Source organism: Tachyglossus aculeatus, chromosome 1, assembly GCF_015852505.1.
Source record: "Tachyglossus aculeatus isolate mTacAcu1 chromosome 1, mTacAcu1.pri, whole genome shotgun sequence".
Lineage (NCBI taxonomy): Eukaryota > Metazoa > Chordata > Mammalia > Monotremata > Tachyglossidae > Tachyglossus > Tachyglossus aculeatus.
Window position 1 is genome coordinate 55,226,648 of NC_052066.1, and position 13,599 is coordinate 55,240,246.

Here is a 13,599-nt window from a genome sequence, read left to right on the forward strand (position 1 = left end):
ATTGCTCAGCAGCATTATTGAAGGTTTCACAGTTCATTGACTTTTGTGGTTCTTGAGCTTATAATAAGGATGGTCTCGAAGTGCCAAAAACAATTTGTGAGATCACAGAAAAAACCATAAGCGGAAGTAATCATCTATTAAAGAAAATTAATTTAGACTTGTTTTTCTGGAGTGAATAATATCCTCTGTGGAACAATCATGAGCTTGTGAGAGCCACAAGAAGCAGCATATCTCAGCGTGGGTTTGGGAGTCATGAGATCTGGATTCTAATCCTGGCTCAGAAACTTGCCCTGGGAAAGTCATTTAACTTCTCTGTACCTTACTTTCCTCGTGGTAGAATGGAGATTAAATACCTGTTCTACCTCACTCAAAATCTGAGCCATATGTGGGACAGGGTATTATTATCCTATAATTACCCAAGGGTTTGGCAACATAGTAAGCACTTAAATACCAAAATTATTACTGTCATTCTTATTAGCATTATTGAGGGCAGAAACCATAACTTTTGATTTTATGGTACACGGTTCATTTATTCATTCATTCAATCATATTTATTGAGCACCTACTGTGCGCAGAGCACTGTACTAAGTGCTTTGGAGAGTACAGTACAATAAACAGACACATTCGCTGCCCACAATGAGCTAACAGTCTAGGAGTGGGGAGACAGATATTAATATAAAAAAAATTACAGATATGTACATTCATTCAATCGTATTTTTTGAGCGCTTACTGTGTGCAGAGCACTGTACATGAGTCCTGTGGGGCTGGGATGGGAGATGAACAAAGGGGGCAAGTTCTTCTGAAAATCAATTTAGAAGCATTTTTAAAGTTAAAATATAAAGAACTAGTAGACCAGTACTCTTTGTTCCTCCATTCATTCATTCATTCATGTTTAGTCAGTGGTATTTACTGAGTACCTGGCATGTGCAGAGACATGTGCTAAGTACTTGGGTGAGTTCAGTAGAAATAAAAGACACAATCCCTGCCCTGGAAGATTTTATTAATAATAATAATAATAATAATGGTATTTGTTAAGTACTCACTATGTGCCAGCCATTGTACTAAGTCCTGAAGTGGATACAAGCAAATCGGGCTGGATGCAGGCACCTTGTCCGATGTGAAGCTCATGGTCTCAGTCCCCATTTTGCAGATGAAGTAGCTGAGGCACAGAGAAATGAAGTGACTTGCCCAAGGTCATGCGGCAGACAAGTGAATGGACAGCCATGGATTATTTCCCTAAAGTAGGAGCCTGAGGAAAAACACAAATGCAGTTCTTAGTCCCATCCTTCAGAAGCATGGAAAGAAATGGGCTGTCATACTGGGGACTAAACCCATTATAATAATAATAATAATAATAATGATGGTATTTGTTAAGCACTTACTATGTGCAAAGCACTGTTCTAAGCACTGGGGGGATACAAGGTGATCAGGTTGTCCCACGTGGGGCTCACAATCTTAATCCCCATTTTACAGATGAGGTAACTGAGGCAGAGAGAAGTGAAGTGACTTGCCCAAAGTCACACAGCTGACAATTGGAGGAGCCGGGATTTGAACCCATGACCTCTGACTCCAAAGCCCATGATCTTTCCACTGAGCTACGCTGCATTATAGGGCACTGAACATGAGAACACATGAATGGATCTCGGCTAAAACATGTTTTCCTTAGAAAATGTTGTCTGGAATATAGTCCCACCTTATTTTTGCCCATGCCTTCATTCACAATAGACTGAAAGCTAATTGTGGGCAGAGAATGTGTCTGTTCAATGTTATATTGTACTCTCCCAAGCACTTAGTTGTAGTGCTCTGCATTCAGTAAGAAATCAATAAATATGAATAACTGACTAATAATAACCACACGTATGTATGCTTCTTCAATTAATTCACAAATACCAATTTAGAGTATTTAACTTGAAGGGATGAAAGGAAACCTGGACTCTGGAATTGTTTAAATTTCCAAAGGAGTCCACATGCACTTAGATCAATAACCTTGCGAAGAACCAGCCCGACTCCTTCCTTCCCTTTCCTGCCTTTTCCAATACCCAACTGGCCCCAACTGAGTTCTTTTCTGAAAATAGAGTTTGGTCTATTCCTTAGTAGAAAGTATTGACTCCTACTTTTTGAAATGGCCTGAGAGTGTGCCCAAAACTACTGAACTTGTCATCTTCATTTTGTTTATGCCTTCTTTTCTCTAGCGGTTCATTGGTGGCAGCAGCAGTAGATCTGTAAGCTCACTGTGGACAGGGATTGTGCCTGTTTATTGTTATATAGTACTCTCCCAAGCACTTAGTCCAGTGCTCTGCACACAGTAAGTGCTTAATAAATATAATCAAATGAATGAGTGAATCTGTATTTACTGAGTAGCTACTGAAAGCACAGCAATCTACAACCAAAGTAAAAATCCTGTTCCTTGCCCTTGAGAAGTTTCCACTTTGATTTACTTGATCTCAATCAATCAATGAATTGCTCAATAGTATTTATTGAGCACTTACTGTATGCAAAACACTGTACTAAGTGCTTGGGAGAGTATAATATTAACAGACTTGGTAGACACCTTCCCTGCCTATAAGCTGCTTACAATCTAGAGGGGGAGACAGACATCAGTATAAATAAGTTACAGCTATATACTCAAGTGCTGTGAGGCTGAGAGAGGGGTGAATAAAGGGGGCAAATCCAAGTGCAAGAGCAATGCAAAAGGGAGTGGGAGAAAAGGAAACAAGGGCTTAGTCAGGGAAGGCCTCTTGGAGGAGATATACCGTCAGGTAAGACTTTGAAGATGAAGAGAGCATTCGTATATGGTAATTTCAAGTCAGTGGAATTGACTACCTGAAAATGGGCTTTTTCATCTTTAAGCAAAGAAACTTCTCTGAATTAGTGTCTCCCAAAGTTTCCACAACAGCATTTCAAATACTTTTCTACATGAGAGAGCTAGATTTTCCCTGTGGGACACATGTCAGCTCAGTTCAACAGGACTGTACTGTCTAATTTATTTTTCATTTCCCAGGGGCCCTCTATGATCATTGCTTTTCTGTTCGGTGTGTATTAAGAAGCTGACCTTCACTGAGAACCCACTTGCTTCATTAGATTAGTTTAGGAATTAGAGAACACAAGCACTGCCCTTCCTTCCAGCCAATTTGCAGATTGTCCATACACACTTTCAGTTTGATTTTCCACATAAGGCTTTGCAATAAGACCACTATGGCATCTCAACTCACTCTCTTCACCATTACTTAACTGCGAAACTCATTCTATCCAATCACATAAATGGTCTCTAGAGAATCTTTACCAGCACCTTCATAAAGAACAATTTTGTCACACTCAGAAATAATAAGATCGATTGAAAGGCTTCCAGCAATGCGTTCTAAATTTGAACTTATGGAAGTAGAACTAAATTTAGGTTACTAAAGAGAAAAATGTCTCAAAGAGCAATGGGAAGCACAGTAGTGAGTTAGACTCTTGTCTTTAGAACTGTAAATACTCAGAATGCCCAAGGAGGTGCAGGGAGATCTGGGTATTTGGGCACTTCTTAATAAAGACAGCTGTGTGTTCTAAAACATATGGTTCAGCATTTAGAAGAGTAAAGAATCAATCAGTGGTAGTTACCAGTAGTTACCAGTAGTTACCAGTGGTAATTGAGCCCTTCCTGTGTGCCGAGGAGCAGGCTAAGTGTGTGAGAGTGTCCATTGGAGTTAGTGATGGACTCCTGGCCCTCAAAAAGGCTACAAAATATTCAGAATGGAGGATTCAAATTGGGCATTTTAAATTTCCTTTATATTCCAACACGGAAAAAATCGTTGGTTAATTACCAACAATAAAAGTGTCAGTTCTTTGGCTCATTAACGGTGTTTAAATCAGGTTGTGTTGGGGCAAGTCAGTGACCCAGACTGCCTCAGTGGAGGTAACTTGCCTGGCTGTGCTGCTTCTCCGCCGTGCTATCCTCCCATCCTCCTCCTTGGGTTTGGCTATCCCTCCATTGATGAAATGAGACCCACTGACAGGGCTAAGTAGGATCCTTAGTTCCTCAAATGAAATCTCTCTTCCTTAGCACTCTCACGGGAGTATCACTCTCTGCCACCCTCTGAGTTCAAAGTCCAGCACAGATCTTCCTTCCTCTTCTTCAACATCCTCTGAATGTTTCTCCATCCCTGAGCTCCTCCAACTTCATCTCTTCCTGTAATCAACCTAATAACCACAGTGCTTGGATTCCAGCCCATTTTCTATTCCCTCCCCCCCTCGACCATTTCTTATCTCTCCCCAGTGAGTGGTTGATACTTCTCCCATATAGCTCCTACCATCTGGAATTGCATCTCTGCCTCTCTGGGCCTAATTATCTGCCTCACTCTCAAGAGTCATCTTGCCTATGACTCATAACCCTTTTACTAACGAACAATTAATTTCTTACTCTTCCAATTTTCCCTTGCTCTATTATACTTTCCAAAACTTGGCTTAGGTACAATTGGACAGATGCGACCTTGTAATAGATTGCTACCTATACAAGTTCTTTGGTAAAGGTAATGTGATCTGTTCCTAGGGTAAAGCCTGAAAGGGATGGGGCAAGAGTCAAGGCAGCAACAGGAGAAGCTCAGCTAGGTGGAGTTGGAGGGTTTTTTAAGAACTGATAAGTCAAGGCCCGGGATTAATAAAAAAAAATGAATAAATGCCTACAGAATAGAAATAAATGAGCCCGGTGATAAAGAAGCCAGGTCTGTCAAATTATTAGGAAAGAATAGAAAGGCGATGTTAATCTAAAGAAAATAACATAACTCTGAGAGGCAGGAAAAACAGGGAAAGAAAGAGCTCTCCTTACTCTCTTATGGCTGAGTGGTGGATCTGTTATAGATCCGTGGCCTCAGGCAGAACACAACCTCTCTTAAATCCCAGTTTCATCATCTCAAAGTGTGTTGGTGATCATCCTAAACTCACTCCTGAGAAGACTGCATGAACTACCTCAGTTGGGATTATACGGGGTGAGGTAAATGCTGAAGGTGATTACTAGCAATTCTTTGATTGTCAGAAATGCACAGATGTTAACTAATAGCTGGTTAATGGAAGTCTTCGTTTCTCTTTTCATGGCCTTCAAAGTCATGAAAGTAGCACCAACAAAGGATTAGATCAGACAGGGTATGCTCTCTGAAATAATTACTGAATTTCCCTTTGATTGAGAGTGGTTATGTTTTGGAGCTCTGTGAAAGTGTTTACTCTTGTATTCCTGTCATCATCCAGGGCAGGGCTTTTCTCAACTGAAGCTTGCAGACTGAAGCTAGGGGTATGTGTTGGCTGTGATGTAGTAATGATGGTAGTTAATGTGGTAGAAAACCCTTAACAAGAAATCACATGTCCACTGGAGATGCAAACCTGCTGATCTACCTTGTTCTTTGGCAAGACCTTGAGATCACTTAGCCAACTCTGCTTTGCTAATTGAAGTCACATGACTCCCTCTTCCACTTGGCACAAAGAAGGTTGAAAACCCCCTCTAAAAGAGTCTGAGGGGCTACTGTTTCCTCCACCTAAATGAAACTTGGAGAATTACTTTCTTCCCATTTCCATTTTTCTTCCCAGCTCGTTGGGTTGGGTTTGTAGGAAATATAACTTGAGTAAAGCAAAGAGATTGGTGTTCAACTCTCATGTACAGTGGCCTCCTTCATGTAAACTAGTTTATAATAACGTTAAAGGAAAACAAGAATTTCATGATTAAACAGTTTCAAGTAAATTGGATCTTTTAGAGAACAGAGCAGATGGTAAATACCCTAAGAATCTGCAAACTATCTAAACTAACTCCAAGCCTTTTTTTTAACTATGGGACCATATTTAGTGAGCACACTGGTGGCTTTTTATCCAGTTATTTCCCCTTTCCCTAATCTACTTTAATGTCTGTTTCCCCCTGTAGACTGTAAGCTCCTTTTATAATAATAATGATGATGGTAATTTGTTAAGCTCTTACTATGTGCCAAGCACTGTTCTAAGCACTGGGGTCGATACAAGGTATTCAGGTTGTCCCATGTGGGGCTCACAGTCTTAATCCCCATTTTACAGATGGGGTAACTGAGGTACAGAGAAGTTAAGTGACTTGCCCAAAGAAACAAGCTGACAAGTGGAGAAGCTGGGATTAAAACCCATGACCTCTGGCTCCCAAGCCCTTGCTCTTTCCACTAAACCACTCTGCTTCTGTGCAAGGATCATATCTGCCAACTCCATTGAATTGTACTCTCCCAAATGCTTAGTATAGTGCTCTGCACATAATAAATGCTCAATAAATATCATTGATTGATTGACTGATTGGGATGATGGGGTTTTCAGGTGGTCTGTCCCCCATCTGGATAAGGGGAGGAGGAAGAGCGAGGAAGGTGGATGCAGTAGTGTTCATACCTGTAATTTATTTATTTATATTAATACCTGTCTCCCCCTCAAGACTGCAAGCTTGTGTGGGCAGGGAATTTGTCTGTTTAGTGTAATATTGTACTCTCCCAAGTTCTCAGTACAGTACTCTGCACACAGTAAGCACTCAATAAATAAATATGAATGAATGAATGAAAGTGGGTCAAGGAATAGCCAGAGTTCCTGCAGGCCATCAGTGGCCACCCTGGTGTGCCCCAGTGAAAGGAATTACTGACCACAAATCAGTTTTTTAAGACATCTCCATACACTTGGGTATTTTTTGTAAGTCATTTGTTTAGTGCTTACTATGTGCTAGGCATTGTACTAATTGCTGGGATAGAAACAAGCTAATCAGGTTGGATACAGTCCCTGTCCCACATGGAACTCACAGTCTTAGTCCCCATTTTATAGATAAGGTAGATAAGGTAGCTAAGGCACAGAGAAGTTAAGTGATTTGCCCAAGATACTGATCTTTCGACAATCAGTCTTTCTTGGGCATACTAGGTCATTTGAGTCTACTAGTTTTTGCCGGACATAACCTAACAATTCACTATCTACATTTCCTTAAGCTAGGAAGAGGAATGTTTTCAAGATTGATTTCATATAATTATCTTTCCCGTTCAAAGAAACACTCACTGCTTTGCTTATCCATATATGTCAGAGGTAGGAAGAAAAAAAGCCTAGACCAGTCTAAACTGAGAACTACTGAAGTCCCCCAAAATGTAAAGAGTAGCCAAGGGGACTGTGTGGATTGTGGGGAAGGAAACTGAATATTTGAAAAATCTCACCATTGGTTTTTGTTTCTCCAGGTTGGTGTAATGATTCAGACCAATTCCCATGGTGTAGAAGTACTGAATCTCAGCTCAGCCTGTCCCTCCCAGATCTCTAGGCTGTCCAAGAAAAAGAGGTCATTTACGTTCCCTCCCTTCAGGCCTCATCTCAGATGTGCTATCCATGGATCTTGAATGTGGAATGATCGCTTCTCATAAAAAAGAGGCTGATGATAGCCCACTGTGCCAAAGTACAAAGTGAACAAGAGCTGGCTTGTACAAAATACGCATAAGGAAGACAGTCAGAGAATACCTCATCAGCAGAATAATTGCCAAACTGTGCATTCTGGAAGTCCTACCTGGTGAAAGGAAATGAATGCATTGGTTTTAGCAGCTCCTTGGCCAACTGTGTTAATTTCTGTAATGTTTCTGAGATCATAGTGGATAGAGCACAGATTTGGGAATCAGACAGACCTGGGTTCTATTCCCACTTCCTCCACTTGTCTGCTGAGTGATCTTGGCCAAGTCATTTCACTTCTCTGTGCCTCAGTTACCTCATCTCTAAAATGGGAATTAAGACTATGAGCCCCATATGGGCCATGGGCCATGTGCACTTGAAAAGCTTGTACCTACCCCAGAACTTAGACCAGTGACTGGCACATAGTAAGCACCTGACAAATACCCAAAAAAGGGCATTTGAGGGCCAATTTAAAAGCACCTTTGTGCGGAAGAATTTTTTTTTTAATTGTAATCACTCTTCCTCTCATCTCTGCATCAAATATCCCCTCCCTCACACACCACTCTAAACTTCTACTTCTGTAATATAGATTCTTCCCATATGTATGTCATGAAAGTCACTGCTCAAGCCATTAGCTAGAACAATATTCCCCACAATACTCATGATTCGATTCTTCCCAATTATTTCTATCTGCAAATAATGTTCCAGGCTATAAAATAGGTGAGCAATTTCTCTTGTTTTGTCAATGAACTGCTTTAGACAAAAGAAAAAATACATTCTGAACCAATTTGTATACCTGTTTCTTAGTTACAGTACTCAGCACATTCATCCAGGGCAACATTAGTCATCTCATTCTTCATACAAGAAAACCTGAGTTAAATAAATGTTTAGTGATCCACACAGCCTCAGGATGACTCTGCCTTCTCTATGCTGAAAAACGCAGAGGAGCCTGAAAATAATGAGATGCTTTTTTCCAGCTTCCTTTATGTCAGGGATCAGAAAGGTTTGAATGTGTCCTTATGTAACCAAGAGGACTGGCATCTTCACCTTTTCTGTGATTAGGTGAGAAATCTTGAGACATTTTAGAGCCAGTCCAAGCCCAGGAATATTGGCATTGGCCTCTGAGGAGAGGGTGGTCTCGAAACCTTGGAGCAAAGAAGGGTGCTCAGCAAGTAGGCCAGCTTGATCCTGATTTGAATCTATTCCATATGGCTGCTACGGGGATGAAATTTAGAAGCTTGGGATGCTGATCTCATTGATAAGTCCAGTGTCTTGTATTGGAAGCTTTATGAGTGTTATTTTAAGCCTTAAGCATGAGAGAAGCAGCATGGCCTAGTGGAGAGAGCCTAGGCCAGGGAGTAAGAGGACCTGGGTTCTAATCCAGGCTCTGCCATGTGTCTGTTGTGTGATCTTGGGCAAATCACTTAACTTCTCTGTTCCTCAGTGACCTCATCTCTAAAATGGGTATTAAATTCTAATCTCTCCTACTTAGACTGTGAGCCCCAAGTTGGACAGGGACTGTGTGCACCCTGATCAGCTTGTATCTACCCCAGAATTTAGAACAGTGGTTGGTACATAGTCAGTGCTTAATAAGTACCATAGTTATTAAGTAGCAGCTGCTTCAGAGGAGAAGAGATAAAATCAAAAGCTCTTCTGATTCAAAGGTAGGATCTTTAAAAATGCTTATGTGATCTTATTAGCTACTTTCTCTTGTCTGGAAAAATAAAAAAATACAATCATCTTTCATCCTTTTAAAATCAAAAAGTCTTAAGTTGTTGTGTGAGCAATGGTGACTGGGCAGAATCCCAAATGATATTTTCCTGAGTCAGTAAAAAAAGTTATGTAAAGCAGAAAAAAAATATACATTGTGAGACAATGATGGATGGAGGAAGTGTTATGCTTCTATATTGAATTTAGCTGAAAAGAACTGGGCTCTGGGAGAAAAACCTGACCTGGGACCTGGGGAGAAAACTCATCCAAAGCCCAGTGAATAGGGAATTATCGGAAGGGCACTATAGAGACTAGGAAGGATCAGAAGTAGTAATAGCTGTAGTAGTATTCATTAAGTCCTTACTATGTACAAAGCACCAACTCAGCACTTCCCATGGCCTAGTGGATAGAGCACTGGCTGTCAGAAGGACCTGGGCTCTTTCTAATCCTGGCTCTGCCACTTGTCTGCTGTGTGACACTGGGCAAGTCACTTAACTTCTTTGGGCCTCCGTTACCTCATCTGAAAAATGGGGATTAAGGCTGTGAGCCCCACGTGGGACATGGACTGTGTTCAACCTGATTAGCTTTATCTTCCCTAGTGCTTAGTACAGTGCTTGGCACATAATAAGTTCTTAACATTCAATCGCATTTATTGAGCGCTTACTGTGTGCAGAGCACTGTACTAACAAATACCATAAAACAAAGGATACCAAAAGTGTTAGAGGGAGTTATAGGATATTAGTTGCTAGTTATAGTATATAGGATACTGATCCAGAGGATAATAATAATAATGATGGTATTTGTTAAGCACTTAACTGTGTGCCAAGAACTGGATTCAAGGTAATCAGGTTGTCCCACTTGGGACTCACAGTCTTAATCCTCATTTTACAGATGAGGGAACTGAAGCGCAGAGAAGTTAAGTGGCTTGCCCAAAGTCACACAGCAGACAAGTGGTGGAGCCGGGATTAGAACCCATGACCTCTGACTCCCAAGCCTGCGCTCTTTCCACTGAGCCATGCTGCTTCTGGGATACCTATGGATCTTACCCATGGTCTTCAAAAGGATCTTAAACAGCCCATTCAACCCCCAAGAAAAACCCAGAACTTTCTGAAATGATTAATAGAATGGATGGGAACATTAGAGTCAGTTAGATATCTCTGCATCAATGACTGACACTAAGTGGGGTGCCCTTCTTTTAAACACCACAAATCCAAATCTCCACCTTCTGCCACCTTTCTATGAAAAGATATTCTGGACACAGGTTGCCTTTTCCAACAAGTTCCTGGATATATTTAACCTGTGACTCGGCACAAATCCAATCACGCAATGTTAAACTGAAGAGGACATCAGAGGTCCATTTTCCACTAATTGGTTAGTTAATTAGTGAAAAGCCCAACCTCTTTTCTGGGTCATCAGTTCAGTCCTAGGACTTCTAAGCAACACTCAACTAATGAGTCCAAATGCTTACCTAAATATATCTCAATCTTTAAGGCCAGGTTGAGACTGGAGTAATTAGGATGTGATCCGGGCACTTACAGAAGCCAGGTTGTCTTCTTTAAGCCGCCATTTCACCAGTGTGCCCACAGCCCAACTGCCTTTTTCGTGGATGAAATTTCTAGCGAGTCGCTGGCTTTTCAACTGTGCCTCTGAGTCGGATTGAATCTGTTTAGCGTGAACAATATCCTGCCAGATTGCTGAACTCCCTAGCCTGTCTTCCGGTTAAATGCTCAAATGATTGCCTAATGGCTCTAGCCTGAACACAACTGGCTAATTGACTTACCCACTTCCAAAGAAGAAGCACAGAACATGCAGAGTTTCAGACTAAAGACAATGTTTCAAGGTACAAATGCTGTATGAACGAACCCGTTGAGCTTCGCCAACGTTAGTCTGAATCTTTCCTAGGAGGCAGAATTACTGGGCTAAAGCCTTGCCCTGCTATCAGAGTACACAGTTAGCATGATTGGTATCTATCTGTGTGAGGGCATGGAGGGGTTGGGGTCAGGGGGTGGAAGGAAGAGAAAGGAGTAAATTTGATATGAATCTTAAGCATGGCACAGCACTTTTTCATGGCTATTTTTCATTCGAAAAACAAATCAGTAAACATCAATCAATCGCATTTATAGAGTACTTATTATGTGCAGGGCACTGTACTAAGCACTTGAGAGAGTACAATACAACAGAATTAGCAGACACGTTCCCTGTCCATAATAAGCTTATGATCTAGAGGGGGAGACAGACATTAATATGAACCAAAGTAACATTGGGAACCTTTACCAAAAGTGAAAATAGCTATTTCAAGAGACTTCAGCATTGGACTTGAAGTGTGGATTTCTCAAGTTTGTGGTAAAATTTTCATGGTAATTTGGAAATGCTTTTTAGAAACACCATCTCATTGTGTGGAGCTGTTTCTGGTTAGCTAGGTCTAGTATCTTGGAAGCCAACTGCACATTGTTTTTTCCTTAATCAGTCAATCAGTGAAATTCACTGAGTGCTTACTATGTACAGAGCACTAAACTAAGTGCTTGGCAGAGCTCAGTTGCCAGACACGTTCTCTGCCTACCAGGAGATTGTAGTCCAGAGAAGAACTTATATCTTGGTATCCCACTACCAAGGTGGCAAGGACCTTGCTCTGTGGAGGGGTTTGGAGAGGTCTCTGGTTAGGGAGGGAACAGTTTTGTGGGGAGGAGAGATATATGGCAGAAAAGGCGGATAAGAAGATTGCAGTCAGAAAGTGGGATTTCACAGTTGGAGAGGATAGAAACAGTACAATAATTAGTGACAAAGAAACTTTTCAGGTGTCCAAATTGGTGAGTAGGTGAGACAGGTAGGGTGAAAAAGGAGGTAGGTAGAGTTGAGGAGTGACAGTAGGTAAGACAGCCCTCATCTCTCTGCTCCTCATAACCCTCTATGACCTCCTGCATACATTCATTCATTCATTCAACCATATTTACTGAGCAGTTACTGTGTGCAGAGCACTGTACAAAGCGCTTGGAAAGTACAATACAGCAATAAAGAGAGACAACAATGGACTCGCAGTTTAGAGGGGGAGAAACCTGCACCTCTCTGAATCAAACAAAACCTTCTTGTCCTCAAGACTCTTCACCAACTCATTCCATTAAATCAGCTCTTCCTGTCCTGCTTAGCCTTGCTCATCTCCCACTACAACCCAGCTCACACATTTTTTCGTCCTTAAGGCCAACCTACTTACTACACTTCGATCTTGTTTCCACTACCCTCAAACCCTGGCTCATAGCCATCAGACCATAATTCTCCCCATCTTTAAAGCCCTGCTAAAATCATATCTCCTCCAAGAAGCTTTCCCTGTCTAGCCTCTCATTCCCCCACTTTATTTGCCTTCCCTCAATAATAATAATTACAACCAACAATCTCCAGCATTTATGCACTTTTACACATCTGGAGCACTTTTGTGTGCATATATATACATATAATATATATAAAACAATACTACTAATAATAATTGTACTTGTTGAGTGCTTATTATATAACAAATACTGTTCTAAGTGCTGGGGTAGATACAAGTTAATCAGGTTGGACACAGTGCCTGTCCCACATGGTGCTCACAGATTTAATCCCCTTTTTATAGATGAGGGAACTTAGGCACAGAGAAGTTAAGTGAATTGCCCAAGGTCACACAGGAGACATAAGGCGGAGCTGGGATTAAAACCCAGGTCCTTCTATCTACTAAGCCACGCTGCTTCTCATAAACAATGAAAATTGCATATCAGAACATCAGAATATTCTTAGTGGCTTAGAATATTCTCTTATGTGATTCTCACTGTATATGCCGTACAATTGTACATTCAGTTAGTGTTTTTGATTACTCCATTTGTAAACATTTTTGTGTCTTTTTCCCCCATTAGAGTGTGAGTTCCTTGTGAGCAGAGATCCTGTCACTTGCTTGATTTGTACTTCTCGAGCACTTAGTGCACATTCTCCAATGAGCGCTCCATAAGCGCTTGTACTTCCCAAGCGCTTAGTACAGTGCTCTGCACACAGTAAGCGCTCAATAAATTCGATTGATGATGATGATGATAAAGACTATTGCCATTACTATTTCCCTTTGCACTTTAATAACAATAATAATAATAATAATAATGGCATTCATTAAGTGCTTACTATGTGCAAAGCACTGTTCTAAGTGCTGGGGAGGTTACAAGGTGGTCAGGTTGTCCCCAAGGGGCTCACAGTCTTCATCCCCATTTTACAGATGAGGTCACTGAGGCACAGAGAAGTTAAGTTACTGGCCCAAAGTCACACAGCTGACAAGTGGCAGAGACAGGATTTGAACCCATGGCCTCTGACTCCAAATCCCGGGCTCTTTCCACTGAGCCACGCTGCTTCCCCTCCTACCCCCAGCTCTCCTGAATGGAAAGGGGTGTGACTAAGGATACCCGGGGTTCATGGATTAGTTGGTCAGTCTAAGGTGTGCGACTAGGCTGGGCCTCTGCATAAATTGGGGGAAACTCTTAGGACTCATGAGAATTAAGC